The sequence below is a fragment of the Lathyrus oleraceus genome, chromosome 3 (genome assembly GCF_024323335.1).
Source record: "Lathyrus oleraceus cultivar Zhongwan6 chromosome 3, CAAS_Psat_ZW6_1.0, whole genome shotgun sequence".
Taxonomy (NCBI): domain Eukaryota; kingdom Viridiplantae; phylum Streptophyta; class Magnoliopsida; order Fabales; family Fabaceae; genus Lathyrus; species Lathyrus oleraceus.
The window spans coordinates 170,274,016-170,293,597 of record NC_066581.1 but is presented as its reverse complement, the minus strand read 5'-3'; positions in this window follow the sequence as shown (position 1 = coordinate 170,293,597).

Sequence of the window (19,582 nt, the reverse complement as noted above, 5' to 3'; positions counted from 1 at the left end):
TGAAGACTTGTCTTTCCAAGAGTCTGTGGAAGGAGTTGAGGAAGAGGTGTTTGAAGGTGTTGCTGACGAATTCGTAGATGTTGTTCCTGCTGATTCTGTAATTCATGATAATGTATTTAATTTTTCCAATGTTGTTGCTGATATCCCAAACAACGTGGTTGATTTTGATGTAATTGAACTTGATTCCGATGTTTCGGATGTTTATGTTTCAATAATTGAGATTTCTGAGTATGACCATGATGTTGCTACTATCACCATTTTCTACCCAACTAATCAGATCAATATGCCAGAAGCGCAACCGGTGCCACCAGTGCGATCATCCACCATGACTATCACAACCCCTGGTCCGTTACCTTTCACCAGCGAAAGGGCCATTCCTTGGCACTTGTGGGGGAGCGTATACACGCACGATCATGGGGCGGAACGGCCACTGAAAGTAGAAGAGGGTCAGAAGTCTGAACTTGAAGTTGAAGGTCCCGCAGTGGACAATGTTGGTGGGATCGGGCGATTCACCAGGAGTGGTAGACTGTTCTCACCATCATTTACTCAAAGGCAAGCAAGTCGTGAGTGAGGGTACGTCTGCACCCCAGGCTGGTTCTGAGCCCACTTTTGCGAAGGATGTGGACGAGCTTCTGAGAATCATAAAGAAGAGCGACTACAAGGTAGTCGATCATTTGATTCAGACGTCGTCCAAGATATCTATTCTATCACTTCTGTTGTGTTCGGAGGCACATAGGGAGGCACTTCTGAAGGTTCTTAACGTTGCTTATGTACCTCAAGAAATCTCGGTAAACCAACTAGAAGGGATTGTTGCTAATGTTCATGCAAGCAACGGGTTAGGTTTTACCGATTCTGACTTGACACCAGCCGAACGCAATCATAACAAGGCTCTGCACATCTCGATGGAATGCAAAGACACTGTGATATCACATGTTATGGTGGATAGAGGTTCCTCTCTCAATATGCTACCCAAGAGAGCCCTGTCAAGGTTAGAAGTAGAGGGTTTGGTCTTGAAGCCTTCAGATCTTATTGTGAGAGCCTTCGATGGTTCTAAGAGGTCGGTGTTTGGAGAGGTAGAATTGCCAATTCTGATTGGATCATAAACCTTCAACACTATCTTCTAGGTGATGGATATCAGTCCCTCGTACAGTTGCCTGATGGGTCGTCCTTGGATCCACAATGCTGGGGCAGTCTCTTCAACTCTACATCAGAAGATTAAGTTCCCGGTTAACGGACGAATTATCACTGTCTGTGGTGAGGAGGAAATTCAGGTCAGTAACCTGTCTACATTCAAGTATGTAGAAGTAGAAGGTAAAATTCATGAGACTCTGTGTCAGGCCTTTGAGTCAGTTCAGATCAAGGATACAGCTCCGATGGAAGAGGTTAAAGCGGGTGCCTCTATCTCATCCTTTAAGCAGGCACAGGCCTTGGTGGATTCAGGTGTTGCTCCCGGTTGGGGACGTCTGTTGGAGTTACCAATGAAAGACGAAAAGTTCGGGATTGGGTATCAGCCAACTCTGACTTCTACAACTTCAACACTTCAGACTCGTCAGGGGCCGATTACTTTCTCCAGCGCTGGCGTCATCCAATATGGCCGGATCTCTGCGATCAACGATGAAGATGGGGATAGTGATTGCAACATCGACAACTGGGTGCGTCAGAGGATCCCGGGTGAAGTCATCAACAATTGGTCTTCCGAGGAAATTGTCCAAGTCACTCTTCTAGAGGAGTAATTTTTCTTTGTTTATTCATGCATGTCCAAGTCTTACGTTCCGCCCAGGGCGTAATGACTCATTGTAGGGCTCATCTATGTGAATACCTGCATTGTTTATCATAAAAGAAGGACGTAATAACTTCCAATAAAACCACTATTATTAACTTCCACGTAACTTCCTATTAATAACTTCAGCATGTTGTATTTTTTAAAAATTATATTTAAATAAAAAATATCACTTATATTTTCAATGATGTGAATTAAAATATCACTTATAAATAACTTCCGCTAGTTTGTTTTAATGGTAGTAGTTTATAGGTGTAATGATTCAGTGCTCTTTTGTTTTTTTTTGACACTAAAGGTTTTAAAGTAGCTTATTAATTAAGAAAGTCATGATGCATAGAAACCAAAGTAAGGATTGTACGGTTAGGATATCCGAAGCGGCACATTGAAAGCCTTTTACTGCATGAGTGCCACGCATTTTCTTTGGGCAGTACAATTGAGATTCCATTCTCCCAAACAATTAAAGCTGGAATTTCAATTTAATTTAAGTTTTTTTCTATGCCTTGTTTCAATTTTTGATTGGGTAGAAGTAGTCTACCATGGCATGTGACAGAGGCGGTGGCCTAATCATATCCGTGACGTTTCTATTCCAAAATTTGTTTAGCATTTCCATTCAATCCAATTTTGGATCATTAATTTCTTAAGATAATTGCATTTTTTTTCTCTTTTAATTAAACTTTATTCCACCCTGACTTACTAATAGCTAGTTAGTTAATTAAGTAATTTAAATAAATCGAATTAATGTTTTTTTTACAAATATTTAAAGTTAGCACCTTAATGAATAAATTGATTCATTTTAATTCAAGATTTCGGTTCAATATCAAAGTTTGTAAAAAAATTAAATGATTAATTCGCGATCATAGTTCAAATCATTTATAGATTTATCGTACTTTAATTTTTTAACTTGGGATGAAAAGGATATAGGAAGCGTACGCTTCGTTATTTCCCAAGTGATCGAATGATTGGCGTACGCCATATTACTCGAACTCTTGTCACCCGATTAAAATTTCAAACACCATATTCAAAACATTTCTTCTAAATCAACTACAATTTCTAAAAAAAACTTTTGATTCTAAATCATGGTTGAAAAAGGATGGGAGGCGTTCGCCTCACTATCTTTCGATTATTCGAATAATTGGCATACGCCATATTGATCAAATTTTTGTCATCCGATTTAAACCACAATCAGATAAATTCAAATCACCTTTTATATCAAATACAATTTCACAAAAATAAACTTTACAAATTAAACTTCAAATGAAGAGAATGGGAGGCGTTCGCCTCACCATTCCTTGATTATTTGAATAATTGGCGTACACCACATTGCTCAACTCATTGACTTTTAAAAACCTACTAATTCAAAATTCAAACTATTTTTGCAAATCAAATACAACATCTAAAAATATACCTTTTATAAATTAAACTTCGGATGATAAAAGATGGGAGGCGTACGCCTCACAGTCTCTCGATTATTTGAATAATTGGCGCTCGCCATATTACACAAATCATCGACTTCCGATTAATACATTCTAATTAAACTTGGATAAAGGAATAAGTGGCGCACACCTCATTATTCTTTGAATAAGCAAGTAGGAGGCGTAAGCCTCACTACCGTGCATATTCAACATCCACAAACAAACTTTCAAAATAATTCGAACGAAAAAAGGAGTAGAAGGCGTTCGCCTTGCTATTCCTCGAAAGAATTGAACGATTGGTGTGCACCATATTGCTCAATCTTTCGTCGTTCTTGAAAACACCTTAACAAATCAAAATCTAATTCCTCGTCCCCGCGCGATCAAAAGCAATCAAATAAAAACACCCAAACCTATGAATTCAACTCGTCACCCCCAGCGTGACCAAAACCCTTCTCTCAAAAAGAACATTGTCAATCCTTTCTAATGCGCACAATATACCAGTGCTAGAGCCTCCACCGAGAGTACACAAGCCCGTGTTTAGCCGTTAGAACGCCGACCTACACAGTCGTTCATCAAACAAAACACATCAAATATTCGTAGTTCCCGAACTATGAATGCTCTGATTTCCTTATTGCACCATAAGGATACGTAGGCAGGAGATTGTTGTATCTTCGCGAGCACACTAATAAAAAACCTCCCTTTTTCCCCTTCTGAGGTTCCCATCCATCTCTTTTCAATATTTTAAATTACTCGAAGAAAGCGAATAACATCCAACTAAAATTCAAATAGCAAATTAGACTAAAAGGTTCCCGTTAAGTACAACGGACGTGAGGAGTGCTAATACCTTCCCCTTGCGTAATCGACTCCTGAACCCGAATATGGTTGCGACAACCATTATTCTATTTTTCTAAAGGTTTTCTCGATATTTTCCTATTCCTTCATTTGGATAAATAAAGTTCGGCGGAGACTCTGTTTCAAACAACATTTTTTTGCTTCTTATCGCGATGGATCGCATTTTTCGAGGTGCGACAGACTGGCGACTCTGCTGGGGACTACTGCTCCAAGCAAGAGAGAGTCTAGCCTAACTTAGTCTGAGTTTGCTATGACTGTTAGAAAATATTCTTTTCTTCCATGTTTGTTTCTCTGTATCTTATTATGATTGTTTATGCTATAATATGTTTTGATACTATAATATGGGGCTTGATGTATGATGTGAGATAAGCTCCGTACCCAAGCTTCGAGAAAAACTTAGAACCTGGAGTTGTGTAGTATTGAGCCGAGGGGTGTACACCTCATTGGGAAAATATGAAGACTCCACCTAGAGTAGATCTGTTTGGAGTTTCCATCATAATATGGCTAGCCCATTATTGTGGGGAGGTTCTAAATACGATCCGTGACTCTAGAGACCTCACCTTAAACCCAGGTTTTGTTTTCATGATTGACGATTATGTAGTATTGAACCGAAGGGTCTACACCATGTTCGAACAATACGAGAATCCCACTTAGATTAGATCATTTCAGAACTCCCATCACGATGTGGCTAGCCCACCATTGCGAGGAAGTTTTAAACCTGATCCATGAGTCTAAGTTCCTTCCTCGAAAACATAACTATAGAACCTACCTTTGGGAATTTCTAGTAATCAGAGAAACCTATGCTTCTTCCTGTTATCCCGACGTACACGAGGTGTGAATGATCTTGGGTATTTGTATTCCTTTATGGAAAACATGGCAAAATTTCATGCATTTGCATACCATAAACATGCATTGCATATCATTGTCCAGAAGCAAAAACTTACACCATATTCAACCCTTTGTCCAGTAACGCTGACTACTCGACACCGGTACGAGACACGCAGTAAGTACAAGATGACACTCGAATAGCTGGAAGCAAACCAAGTCTCGATGAGAACAAACATTGATTCCATGCAGGCAAAGATGGATCGCTTGCTAGAGACCATGTTGATCCTAGCCCAGAAGGAAAAGGATGCTGAGACTAGCGCCGAAGCCAAAAAAGTTGCTGCTCAGTTTGGATCGCCATCACTTAGCATCCCTGGAGTAACTAACCTTGATGGTAATCCTGCCCATCCTGGAGGAGGACCCATCCCTATTCCTGTTCCCATGGTCAACATGAATCCCCATGAGCATTCTGCTACATCTACTCGACATGGATCCATGATGGGTGATGAAGATCCTTATGATGCTTTCTTCATGCCACAACCCGACAAGCCTGTTGTTGGAGGTCTCCTAGACCCTTTTATTGAGAGACTCCATGTTCTGGAGGAGATATTCAAGTCCTTGGAGGTTCACACTACTCTTGGTTTGGACGCCGTCAATATGTGCTTGGTGTCAGGCCTTGTGATTCCGCAGAAGTTCAAAGTCCCGGACTTTGACAAGTACAAAGGGATCAGCTGCCCTAAAACCCATCTCAGAGCTTGCTGTCGTAAGATGGCTGCCCACATCAGTAATGATCAACTTCTGATTCATTACTTCTAAGATAGCCTCAGTGGGGCATCCCTAGAGTGGTACATGCAACTGGAGACAGGTCAGGTCCAATCATGGAGAGACCTTGCTGAAGCCTTCCTTAGGAATTATCAGTACAACACTGATCTAGCACCCAATCGCACCCAGATGCAAGACATGACTCAACGTAACAATGAGTCATTCAAGGAATACGCACAGCGGTGGAGAGAGCTTGCAGCTCGTGTCCAACCTCCTCTTCTTGATAAAGAGTTAATTGATATGTTTATGGGGACTCTGCATACCCAATACATGGAGAAGATGGTAGGATCCAGTTTCCCTACATTTGCTGAGGTTGTCTCCGTGGGAGAACGAATCGAGAGCCAGATCAAGAAGGGAAAGCTACCTTGCGCTGCCAATGCTTCAGGTGCGATGAAGAAACCCTATCCCAATCTCCTAAAGAAGCCAGAAGGGAAGACAAATGCCATAATGGGAGGGGGAGGATATAGGACACGTCCATATGCTCCTATACGTTATCATCAGGTTTCCGCTGTCATCCCAACACGGTATCAGCAACCGTATCAACAAAAATATCAACAACCTTATCAACAGCCGGCTTACCAGCAGCCGCATCAGAATCAACAACAACGTGCTCCACAACAACGTCAACCTAATCAGTAGAGGGCAAGATCCTCCCCTGTCTGCTAAAGGATGGATCGGTTGTTCTAAAGGAGCTAACACCTACAACTCCACCTTTCCCAACATGCTACGATGCCAATGCTCACTGCGAGTATCATATGGGTGCCCTAGGGAACCCAATAGAGAACTGTAAGGCCTTCAAGCACAAGGTCCAGGACCTGATTGACAGTAAGGTGGTTACATTCACGCCAGTTAGGCCAAACATTGTAACAAACCCCATGTCGGCGCATGCGGAGCATAGTGAAGCTCGAAGATAAGGCTTCGCACCGGCCTGAACGAGCAACGACAAATCAAGAGATGAAGGCTTGTTTCTTCGAATGAAGGCAATCATTATGCCATTTTTACCATTTTGCATTCTTGTAATTTGATCTTGTTTGTCTAAGTACTGTATGCTTTAAACATTGTTATTTGTATTTGGTCTTATTAATGGGATGATTGTGCATGCTTTGAATCAATCTTTCATAGTCACTCATCTATCACATTTGCAAATCACAAACACATACTTTTCCACTTCACCTTCTTTATCACACTATTGTTAGTAAATATTGGAAGGAGGATGACGAAAACAAAATACTCATAATTGTTGATTGTATGCTTTCAGATAAAATCCTGCTAATGATGTACATGCATTGTTTCAAATCCCCAAACACTGGAGAGATAAGGAGTTAATCCCTAGTCAACCACTTCGAGCCTAGAAGTAGGAGTTTCTTTTAGATCTAAAAAACCCTTACGCTTAACCTGGGGCAGGGTAGTGTTTAGTTGGTCTAACTACACTTTCGAATTACAAGATGAAATATCCCATACAAGGATCAATCACATGATATTCTTCGCACACATCTTGAAGTGTCGAAGAAACCATACAAATCCAAATTTTATGTCTGTTGTTCTTCAATGACCAATGACTTGGAAGTCACAATTTCCAAAAAAAAGTCAAAGAAAGAGCCCGCTAAGTCCAACACCCTGAAAGGAGACTTAGGCAAATACAGGGGAAATCTCGATGGATTAAAGCTTCAAACAAAGCGGTCCATGCAAAAGCTAGGGATCAAAACGAAAATCGAAAGAGAGAATGAAAGTCTCCAACAAAACAAGACAAGATTCAGTGACCATCATACCAAAATCAAAGGGTCACCGACATCCAAAAAACGAAAGAAGGTGGCTGCCATTCCAAGAGACCTTGAATCACCATCTTTATCCTTTCACCTGCAAAAGACGAAGGTGTGTGAATTAATTGAACGTAGGATTGGAGATCATCATGAAGAAGGGGTGGGTTAAAATAAACTTTGAGCCTTATATCCTTTTGATTTAATAACCATGAACCAAGCCACGTTACAACCTTCAAAAGACCTAATTGAAGTAAGGTTTGTTCTGAAAGCATACTATAGCAAGGTTGAGTAAACTGACTCCTAGAGATTTGTTAATATTCTCTTCTCACTATATCACTCACACGCTAGCTAAATCAAGCACCGCGATTGGACACATGATCCACTCGCCACACACTACCACAACACTCCAAATGAATGATTGTTTTTCAAAACTTGCATAACTGTTGCATTAAAATCACCATTTCTTGAATAACAATTCTTAATTGTCAGTCAGTACTTAACATCGAGTAAATTCCAACAAGGGGCAATTCAAGAGGCACTTGATCGTTGGTGCTGACACGAATCAAAATCACCTCATAATCCTATGGATCAGGGGCATGGCATCTTTTGATCATATTGACCTAAGAAGTAGTCAACATGAGACAAATCTCTAAGCATCGGTTGATCAGGGAGGAAAAACACTTCAATATTCAGTATGTCTGAGACAAGTCCCCCAAAGCCTAATCAGGGGGCAGACCATTGCAAGAGTCAGACCTTTGAGGAAACAGACTCAGACCATGTCATGGGTTAATCACTCCTAAAGGATTCCTTTCAAGGAGAATTCCTTTGAACACCCTACAAACTGGGACAAGACAAGTTGCAAGGGGCAAATTCCCTCCATGTCTTCAAGAAAGTCAAGTGGATTGAGTCAGACACTAGTAACTGCTTGAATTCACAACAAAAACGTAGAAAGTTCATACCAATACAACATCATATATGGACAAGAATCCTTAGGACATGTCAAAAGCACAACCATCATACGTTGATCACGTCGCTATGCTCAGTTACAGGCTGGCCAGACATCTCAGAAGAAGAATGAAGATCGTCTCAAAAATAAATACATAATATATCAGCAAAAGATCAAACTTGGGGCACCAAGAGTATCCGCATCCGTTGTGTGGTCATCGCATCATCAATTACCGAGTTTCGGGAAGTCAGATCCTGTCACCAACCAATAGTCCAACTCACATTGACAATTACCAAAAAAAGCTAAAGCCCACCTCGCTGGCATCCACATAAAACCAAATACAACCAGCAGTGGTTTCCACAAAATACATCGCCTTTGAAAGGGGGGCCAATCGCAAACAAGTCAACCATTCTTCGCATTCAAGCATGCATCATATGCATCACTTCATTACATGACATTTATGCATATAACACGAATCAAAATCCAAGGTTTAGTCGTAGGATTCCAGGCCAACCCTCAGTTGAGTCATTGCTTTCCTCTGAGTGATTTCCTACCTTATCATCGGGTGTTCCCCACTGAGTTACATCCTTCAACCTTTCGTTGATAAGATGTTATCCTCAGCTTAGTCAAACAATGTTTCTCCAAACACCTACCTTGTTTCGTATTGAGCGTCCCTCAATGAGTTGTTTCCTCTAACCTTTTGTTGATAGAAACTACATCTCCCTAGAGAATATTTGTTCTGCAACCTTTTGTTGTTGATACCCCAAGCAAGTCTTAACCAGTAATGTTCCAATACTACCCAACAAGTCGGGTATTGAACATTGTCAGTAGCCTTATTTTTCCAATATTTTTCTCACTACCATCCTTTTGGTGAAAGTCCGTTGAGGAATGATATTAATCATCACTTTGCTTACAATAACCGTTATCCTTTTGATAATGGTAAATCCTTGACATTTGTGATCTTACCGTGATCCTTTTGGTGTCGGCGATCCTTGAAGTTTTGGTCTAACCTTCATCCTTTTGGTGAATGGTGACCTCTCATTATTAAAGCTTATTGTCATCCTTTTGGTGGTAACAAGTTTTGTCGTTTGATCTTACTGCCATCCTTTTGGTGTCGGTGATCCTTGAAGTTTTTATCCCAACCGTCATCCTTTTGGTGAATGGCGACCTCTGCAATTATTACAGTCTACCATCATCCTTTTGGTGTCGACAATCCTTGTCATTTTGATTCAACCATCATCCTTTTGGTGATGACGTCCAGTTCAAGCTAAAATCATACTTTTGGTGATAGAGATTACGGAGTTTGGTTTAAGCTATCATCCTTTTGGTGATGGTGACATTTGGAAAGTCCAATCCCACTGTCATCCTTTTGATGTCAGCAATATGTGAAGTTATTATAACTTATTATCATCCTTTTGGTGGTAACATGTTTCGAAGTTATGATCTCACCTTCATCCTTTTGGTGATGGTGATTGTTGATTCATTATCATCCTTTTGGTGATAACGAGTTCTGTTGTTTGTAGTACCTTCATCCTTTTGGTGATGGTGACTGTCGACTTATTATCATCCTTTTGGTGATAACAAATTTTGTGGTTCAGCCCTACCTTCATCCTTTTGGTGACGGTGATCAGTCAAAGTTATCGACTTATTATCATCCTTTTGGTGATAACTAGTTTCGTTATTTGTTATACCTTCATCCTTTTGGTGATGGTGATTGTTGACTTATTATTATCCTTTTGGTGATAACCAGTTTTTGTCTTGATATTACCTTCATCCTTTTGCTGATGGTGATCATTTAAGTTGTTGTAGCTTTTTATCATCCTTTTGGTGGTAACAAAGTTCCGCTATTGGTTTTACCTTCATCCTTTTGGTGATGGTGATCATTTAAGTTGTCGTAGCTTTTTATCATCCTTTTGGTGATAACAAAGTTCCGCTATTGGTTTTTCCTTCATCCTTTTGGTGATGGTGATTGTTGACTTTATCATCCTTTTGGTGATAACAAGTTCTGTTTGTTTGACCCTATTGCCATCCTTTTGGTGTCAGTGATATTTAAGATTGTTGACTTATTATCATCCTTTTGGTGGTATCAAGTTTGTTTGTTTAATTGTACCTTCATCCTTTTGGTGGTGGTGATAATTTAAGTGGTGTGCTTATTGTCACCCTTTTGGTGATAACAAGTTTTAAAGTTTTGATCTTACCTTCATCCTTTTGGTGATGGTGATCAATTGAGTTGTGTGCTTATTATCATCCTTTTGGTGGTAACAAGCTTTGTCGTTTAACCTTACCTTCATCCTTTTGGTGATGGTAATTGTTGACTCATTATCATCCTTTTGGTGGTAACAAGTTTGGTTGTTTAATTGTACCTTCATCCTTTTGGTGATGGTGATCGTTTGAGTTGTGTGCTTATTATAATCCTTTTGGTGATAACAAGTCTTATTGTTAATTTTACCTTCATCCTTTTGGTGATGGTGATCATTGAAGTTATTTTACTTATTATCATCCTTTTGGTGATGACAAGTTGTGTTGTTGGATCTTACCTTCATCCTTTTGGTGACGGTGATCTTTGAAGTTGTTGACTTAACTATCACCCTTTTGGTGGTAGCCATTGATATTATACTCTTGGTAATGGGAAACTTTATCAGAATAACCATCATCCTTTTTGTGACGGACATCATCCTTTTGGTGATGGAAATCTTTGGATTTTGTCTAACTTTCATCCTTTTGGTGATAGCGAGATTTGTTGTTCATCTTAACGTCACCCTTTTGGTGATGGCGATCTTTGTTGTGACACAGTAACCATCATCCTTTTGGTGATGAGTACTTTTGAAGCTTGGTATTCCATCGTCCTTTTGATGATGACTACCCTTAAAAGCCTGGTTTATCCATCATCCTTTTGGTGATGTCAATTAATTCTATTGTCATCCTTTTGGTGCCAGAGAGTCTGTTCAGTTTTAGTCCCAGATTTGTCCTTGTGTCAATACGACATCGGCAAGATCGAGTATCGACTCGAGGGTTGGCATTAATTTGGCATTCTATCCCTATTACCTTGGTGTTGTTAGAATCCATTGCATTTTCCGTCTGTATTTCTCCATTGCAATTCAAAGGACAAAATCTGGGTCTTTTCGTATTTAATTACCTTCCACCACGAATGTATGAAGACTGTTGTCATTCTTACCTTTTAGTTCAACTTAATTAAAAAGGGGCAACTGTCATACCCCAATTTTGTCTGGGCATTTTAAATTTTCATAAAATTGATTTCATTTTTTATTTTGCATCATACGCACAGCATGACATACATTTCATCACGAGAATACCTCACCTTAGTTTCATATCACTATTGTATCATTTCTGTACTCCCTAGAAACATGCATTTCATGATTTCAATTTCATCTAAAAGTATGGTTTATTACACGAATACGAGGAAAAGGACATAATGAAAAGGATACTATCCAAGTTGGAATACTAGTTTGGATCAAGGTCATGGGGGAGTCTTATCATGCAAGTATCATGTCGATGAATCTAGAACAATTCTTACATTAAAATTGCATCTTTCACACCCAAGTAGATTAAGGTCAACAAGCAAGTAGTAAGAAACTTAGGATAAGTTCATGGCTTGCCACTTATAATCATTGTTTTTGGGTCGTGATTGGAGAAGTTGCATCAGGATTGAGTTTGGGTGTGTATTTCTTTTGCATTATGTGACTATAAGAAAGAAACGAGTCATTTTCTATGATTTATAAACATAGTTGTCTCAAATACATTAATAAAACATGCCACAAGACCGTTCATAACAACCCTGTGACTTAAGTTACATTACAGTCAAGCCAAGTGAAAGAATTAAACTTCTAAACTAAAGGGGAAGCCGCGAATAACCTACCACATTACAGGAAAGGAATCCACTGCAGGGCCATTTGGTTTGCATCAGAGCCATGCATACTTGCGAAATCAGCCTTCAGACCTGCGCAACAAAACTGCAACAGCTCACTTTCATCTACAACAAAAGCATTCATCTCAGGAAACCCTTACCGCTACCGACTTAATTATTGAGAGATTAGACATTGCAGAAAATAAGAAAAAAGCGCATTTCTGAACATCAGAAAAATAAAAGTATTGTTTTCCAGGAAAATCCGCTCATGACTGGTCGGTCACCTTCTGATTACGTTCTAAGTGCATTTAAAGATGTTCGCTCAAATGATTTGGAGAAAACATTATTGGCTTTACCATTTTTAGATGCTTTGAAGCTCCTGTCATACTTGAAAGAATGGACTTCATATTTTGATAAGGTTGAGCTTGTTTGTCGGATAGGCACACTACTGTTACAGACACATTACAATCAATTGCTTGCAACACCAGCTGCTACACCTATTTTAACTGCTTTCGGTGACATTATCTATGAACGAGGCAAGGGTTGGAAAGATATATTTGGTTTTAACTTTGCAGCCATGGATCATATCCAGAAATTGTTGGCTTCAAGATCAGATACTCTCTTCCAAGATAGCAGAAATCAACCAAGCTTTATTTACAACACGGTAGTCCAACAAACAGTTCATGCCATCCAAAACCAGACTTCAAGCTGCGTCATATCAACAAGACGACCAAAACTGCAACCTGCAAAATGCAGCATCCAAAATTTTAAAATACACGAAGCTGAGGAAAACTTCGAGGTTCACAAACCACAGTTGTTCCTACATAGGACTCTACGAGTAAACATGGTGTTCGAAGATTGGAAAAATAGTTCAAAAGTATCATGGGATCATCCTGGTTTGAATATGCAAGAGCTCACATTAATACAGCAGCAAGCCAATGGATAGGGATATCTCAAAAGAAATTGGAAGAAGATCAACAATTAAAAGAAGTGATTAAATTCAAAATCAAATATGTTGTTTTATCAGCAGCAACAAGGACCTGCAGTGGCTACACACCAATTCAGACTACCGTTCGTGTTATCAATTAAACATTAGGGCATGTACAACAATGGTATTAACTTTTACAATAGCAGTCCAAGCCATATCGCGAACGGTTCCATCAACTTTTCCACATATAGGCATTGAAAGGTTAATAGCAACAACATAACATCAGAGGAACCATAGCTGCACCACATCCTGCTCGTTGCTAAATATAACCGGCAATCCGTCGAGAGGCGAAAATGGTGGAACTCATCAGAATTGCCTCGAAAATAGCAAGAGTCATAGAAGCATACACAGACAATCATGCTGCTTGTGGATGTCCAACTCCTAATGCATTTGAAACTCTAGTGATCGCAGTTGAGCCAGTTGCTTCTGGAATTGTATATAATGTTGCAATGATTAAAGCAACATAGAAACCTGCGAATTAAAGAAATAAGTCAAAGGAGAGTTTTGAATAGACAGTAAAAAATGAGATTTTTACCAAGACATGTAAATATTTCAAGACAGTGAGTGGGAAATCAAAAGTAGGACCACATTTATGAAAGATTTCACTATAGACAAAACGGATGCTTACCTCAAAATCTAAGGAAAATCCCCTGCCAACGGAATGATTTTTTTTGCACCAGCTGCCAACGATCCGCACATGAATTTGGGGACCTCATTTCACTCTATAAAAAGGGGAATCTAATCGATTGAAAAGAGGGGGAGGAGGCACCGTTACTCTGCATAAAAGAGTCCAAAACACTTATTAGAGATCTAAAATTTCTAAGCTTGTTGAGACTTCACACTGAATCTCAACAAGTTTGAGCTAAAAAACCACCACGCACTAATAGCAACAGGACATCGATACTCACACAGATAGAGGAACGTGGAGTAGAAGGAAGAGAGGCGAAGCAATGAATAGAGGAGAAAGATAGTATTGAAAGAACTTATCGAAGGTATTCGTGGTCGTCGGACCTTCACCGGAGTTACGATCCTCCGGTGAAATTTCTTTCCTTTTGCTTGATAATGCTTCGATATCATAGTTGTTTTGTATATCTCATAACTCTCATGCTTCAATTTGTGGATCTTAGTTGTTGATTATGGTGTAGAAAACGATTTAGATTCTAGGTTAAACTTTCTTTCAAGGTTCATATTTGCTGATTTAAAATCGTGATTGACTAAATCCAATCGAGGGTTTGGAAGTATTAGAGGGTTGCAATCATTTTTCGTGTGTTGGAATTTTTGAGTTTCTTGTTTTGGATCGAATCTGGACTTGTTTAAGGATGAACACCGCAGGGTGTTCATCAGATGCCTTTCCCTCTTTTTTTTCTTCCGTCTTATTTTCCAGTTAGGGATAGAAATTGAATGAATACTTAAAGAGAGAAAGAGAGATATGAAGCATTTTAGTTTGTTGCTTTATGGTAAAACATGGATTGTAATTGTTTTAATGGTAGTAGTTTATAGGTGTAATGATTCGATGCTCTTTTGTTTTTTTTTACACTGAAGGTTTTAAAAAAGCTTATTAATTAAGAAAGTCATGATGCATAGAAACTAAAGTAAGGATTGTACGGTTAGGATATCCGAAGCGGCACATTGAAAGCCTTTTACTGCATGAGTGCCACGCATTTTCTTTGGGCAGTACAATTGAGATTCCATTCTCCCAAACAGTTAAAGTTGGCATTTCAATTTAATTTAAGTTTCTTTCTATGCCTTGTTTCAATTTTAGATTGGATAGATGTAGTCTACCATGGCACGTGACAGAGGCGGTGGCCTAATCATATCTGTGACGTTGCTATTCCAAAATTTGTTTAGCATTTCCATTCAATCCTATTTTGGATAATTAATTTCCTTAAAGAATTGCATTTCTTTTCTCTTTTAATTAAACTTTATTCCACCCTGACTTACTAATAGCTAGTTAGTTGATTATGTAATTTAAATAAATCGAATTAATGTTTTTTTACAAATATTTAAAGTTAGCACCTTAATGAATAAATTGATTCATTTTAATTCAAGATTTCGGTTCAACATCAAAGTTTGTAAAAAAATTAAATGATTAATTCGCGATCATAGTTCAAATCATTTCTAAATTTATCGTACTTTAATTTTTTAACTTGGGATGAAAAGGATATAGGAAGCGTACACTTTGTTATTTCCCAAGTTATCGAATGATTGGCGTACACCATATTACTCGAACTCTTGTCACCCCATTAAAATTTCAACCATCATATTCAAAACATTTCTTCTAAATCAACTACAATTTCTAAAAAAAACTTTTGATTCTAAATCATGGATGAAAAAGGATGGGAGGCGTTCGCCTCACTATCTTTCGATTATTCGAATAATTGGCGTACGCCATATTGATCGAATTTTTGTCATCCGATTAAACCCGCAATCATATAAATTCAAATCACCTTTTATATCAAATGCAATCTCACAAAAACAAACTTTACAAATTAAACTTCAAATGAAGAGAATGGGAGGCGTTCGCCTCACCATTCCTTGATTATTTGAATAATTGGCGTACGCCACATTGCTCAAATCATCGACTTTTCAAAACCTACCAATTCTAAATTCAAACTATTTTTGCAAATCAAATACAACATCTAAAAACATGCCTTTTATAAATTAAACTTCAGATGATAAAAGATGGGAGGCGTACGCCTCACAGTCTCTTGATTATTTGAATAATTGGCGCTCGCCATATTACACAAATCATCGACTTCCGATTAATACATTCTAATTAAACTTGGATAAAGGAATAAGTGGCACACGCCTCATTATTATTTGAATAAGCAAGTAGGAGGCGTACGCCTCACTACCGCGCATATTCAACATCCACAAACAAACTTTCAAAATAATTCGAACGAAAAAAGGAGTAGAACGCTTTCGCCTTGCTTTTCCTCGAAGGAATTGAACGATTGGTGTGCACCACATTGCTCAATCTTCCGTCGTTCTTCAAAACACCTTAACAAATCAAAATCTAATTCCTCATCCCCGCGCGATCGATACCAATCAAACAAAAACACCCAAACATATCAATTTAACTCGTCACCCCCCGTGTGACCAAAACCCTTCTCTCAAAAAGAACACTGTCAATCCTTTCTAATGCGCACAACAAACCAGTGCTAGAGCCTCCACCGAGAGTAGACAAGCCAAGGTTTAGCTGTTAGAACGCCGACCTACACAGTTGTTCAATTAACAAAATACACCAAATATTCGTTGTGCCCAAACTACGAATGCTCTGATTTCCTTATTGCACCATAAGGATATGTAGGCAGGAGATTGTTGTATCTTCGCGAGCACACTAATAAAAAACCTCCCTTTTCCCCTTCTGAGGTTCCCATCCATCTCTTTTCAATATTTTAAATTACTCGAAGAAAGCGAATAACATCCAACTAACATTCAAATAGCAAATTAGACTAAAAGGTTCCCGTTGAGTACAACGGACGTGAGGAGCGCTAATACCTTCCCCTAGCGTAATCGACTCCCGAACCCGAATATGGTTCCGAAGACCATTATTCTATTTTTCTAAAGGTTTTCTCGATATTTTCCTATTCCTTCATTTGGATAAATAAAGTTCGGTGGCGACTCTGTTTCGAACAACATTTTTCCCGGTCCTATCGCGAGGGACCATATTTTTCGAGGTACGACAGCAACAACAATAAATTTCTCAATAACAACCAACTTAGCTAGTGCAGTATATCCAATAACCATAGGTGGCAGTAGTCATACCGGCTTTCACCCAATCATAAGCTCCTATCCATCAACCTGCTCAACAAGCACCAATATACCAACAAGCTCCTATGACATCCGTTTATCGACAACCAAGGGCACAAGCTCCACGTCCACAAAATATTCCAAATCAAAATAGGGTACAAAGAGGTATACCTCCTGATCAGTCACCATTTGCATTAAGTTTTCGTTACTGATCCAACAAGAAACCGAGGCTTTTGAAACACCGCGCAAGCGTTTTTGATGCTTTTCGAGTCAATTTTACTTCCGGTATTATATTTAAGCATTTCGATTCATTATTATATTTAAATTCTATTTTCTTGATTTTATGCGTTGGATAACTGTGTTTTTGTCCGACAGGTCCAGGTAGAAGAACCATGGAACTCAGAACGAGACAATACGAGATTCTGGCAAGCAAAGGAGTAGAAAACCCCAATACAGGAGGCCTGACACGGCCACCCGTGTCACCTGACACGGGCCGTGTCAGGCAAAGGAGGGCGTGGTGTAGAAGACAGTGTCCTTACACGGCCACCCGTATCAGCTGACACGGGCCGTGTCAGGTATCATCCCCAACCGTGTCACCCATGCCAGGGGTGTGTCAGCTGGGACAGTAGGCTGACACAGCCACACATGTCAGCTGACACGGGCTGTGTCACCCCAAATCTAAAATTTCCTTTTTCTCGGGCTTTGTTTGTCGGGCTTTTTCAGAGATATTTTTGGACATGTCCAACTGCTGCTTGGAATTTTCACTATAAAAGAGGACCTTCTGCCTAAGGAAAAATCATCTTGGAATACGACAAAATACAGTATTGTGAAGCAAGCAAGTATTATAGAGAACAAGGCATTCGGAGAGCTGAAGGTTTTCATGAGCGGGAGAAATTGAAGATCAAAGTCATCTAATTACTTGGAATGTGTAATTTTTATCTTGCATTTGTTTTAAAAAATATGAGTAGCTACACCCCCCAATGCTAGGGGGGTGTCCCTGATTTAGAATTGTAACAAATTTGAGTTTACATTTGCATTTATAATATTGTTTTTATGGTAACCTTTTGATGTTTTTATTGCTTTCTCTCTCGGACCAATCGAGATTGATTTGTGGTTATCAATTAGGCTGGACCGCCATTGATAAGGTTTTCATAAGGTAACTCGATTGTAGATATCACCTAAGACTAGGGATACCCTATATGAACCAGAGTATTCTTGATATTATAAATCTTAACGTCACCTTAATTGCCTATGGACATTGAAATTAGGGTAGATTGATTAAAGGTTTTCTCACCAAGGACTTGGGAGAAAATACCCTTGAGAACTGATAGTAATTGATATTTGTTGATACAATAGTAACTCAGAGCTGTTACAGGGATAAATCATACATCTTCCCTGGCATTGTTCCTTTTTCCCTGTAAACCTTTATTTTCATCCTTATTTGCTTTTACCTTTAGTCTTATATTTTTACACCTAAAAACCAAATTAATACTTTTTGTTTAATTGAATGATAATTTAAACTCGATATTGACTTGCAGTACTTGAGATCGACATACTAGGAATTTCCCCATTATTACTATAAAAGGAAAAATAGTACACTTGCTATTTTCCCGATCAAGTTTTTGGCGTCGTTGTCGGGGACTACCAAAATATATAGTTTAATTTTAAATTCAATGAAAAATTTATTTTTCTGCAATAAAATTATTTTTCTGTCATTTATAGTTTACTAATTTGTGTAGGCGAGGAGAACCCTCAGCTGAATTTCTTTTTGACGCAGAGATCGAGAGAACCCTTCACCGAAGACGCAAAAATTAAAGAGTGGATTCCAAAGAAGAAAGTACATCTGATCACTCAGTAGTCAAAGAACCAATGGCTGAAGTTCCTCCAATTCCACCTCCTCCACCTCCGGAAAGACTCCTAGGTGACTATGGAGGTGCAAACGCACCAGGTGGTCGATTGACCATTGTCAACCAACCTGTGAATGTGACGAATTTTCAACTACATCCTATCACAATCAATCAATTGGAAAGAAAACCTTTCACCGGAAAGGTTAACGAAGATGCCAACAAACACCTGCAAAGATTTCTGACCATGAGCACCACGCTGAAAATTGATGGTCATACTGATGAAGCAAAAAAATTAAGAATGTTCCCGTTCACTTTAGCTGAAGATGCGCAAGAATGGTTCTATTCTCTTTCCGCCGACAGTATCACATCATGGGAAGAGATGGAAACTGCATTCTTAAATGAGTACTTTCCAGCATCAGCATTCCTAAGAAAAAGGTATGAAATTCTTAATTTCAAACAGAAGGATGGTGAATCATTGGGAGACTCCTACAAAAGACTCAAAAGGGTCTTGGTAGCGTGTCCAACTCACAATATGGATCAGACCGAACAAATTCATATGTTCGTTAATGGGATGAAAATAAAAACAAACCAGTTGATTGATATAGCAGCCGGTGGCTCAACAACTTTCTCAACAACCACTAGTATTAAGAGGATTATTGAAGCAATAACTTCCAATGAGCATCTAGAATTATACGACAGGTGTACTAGTCAGCCAGATAGGGTGATTGATCT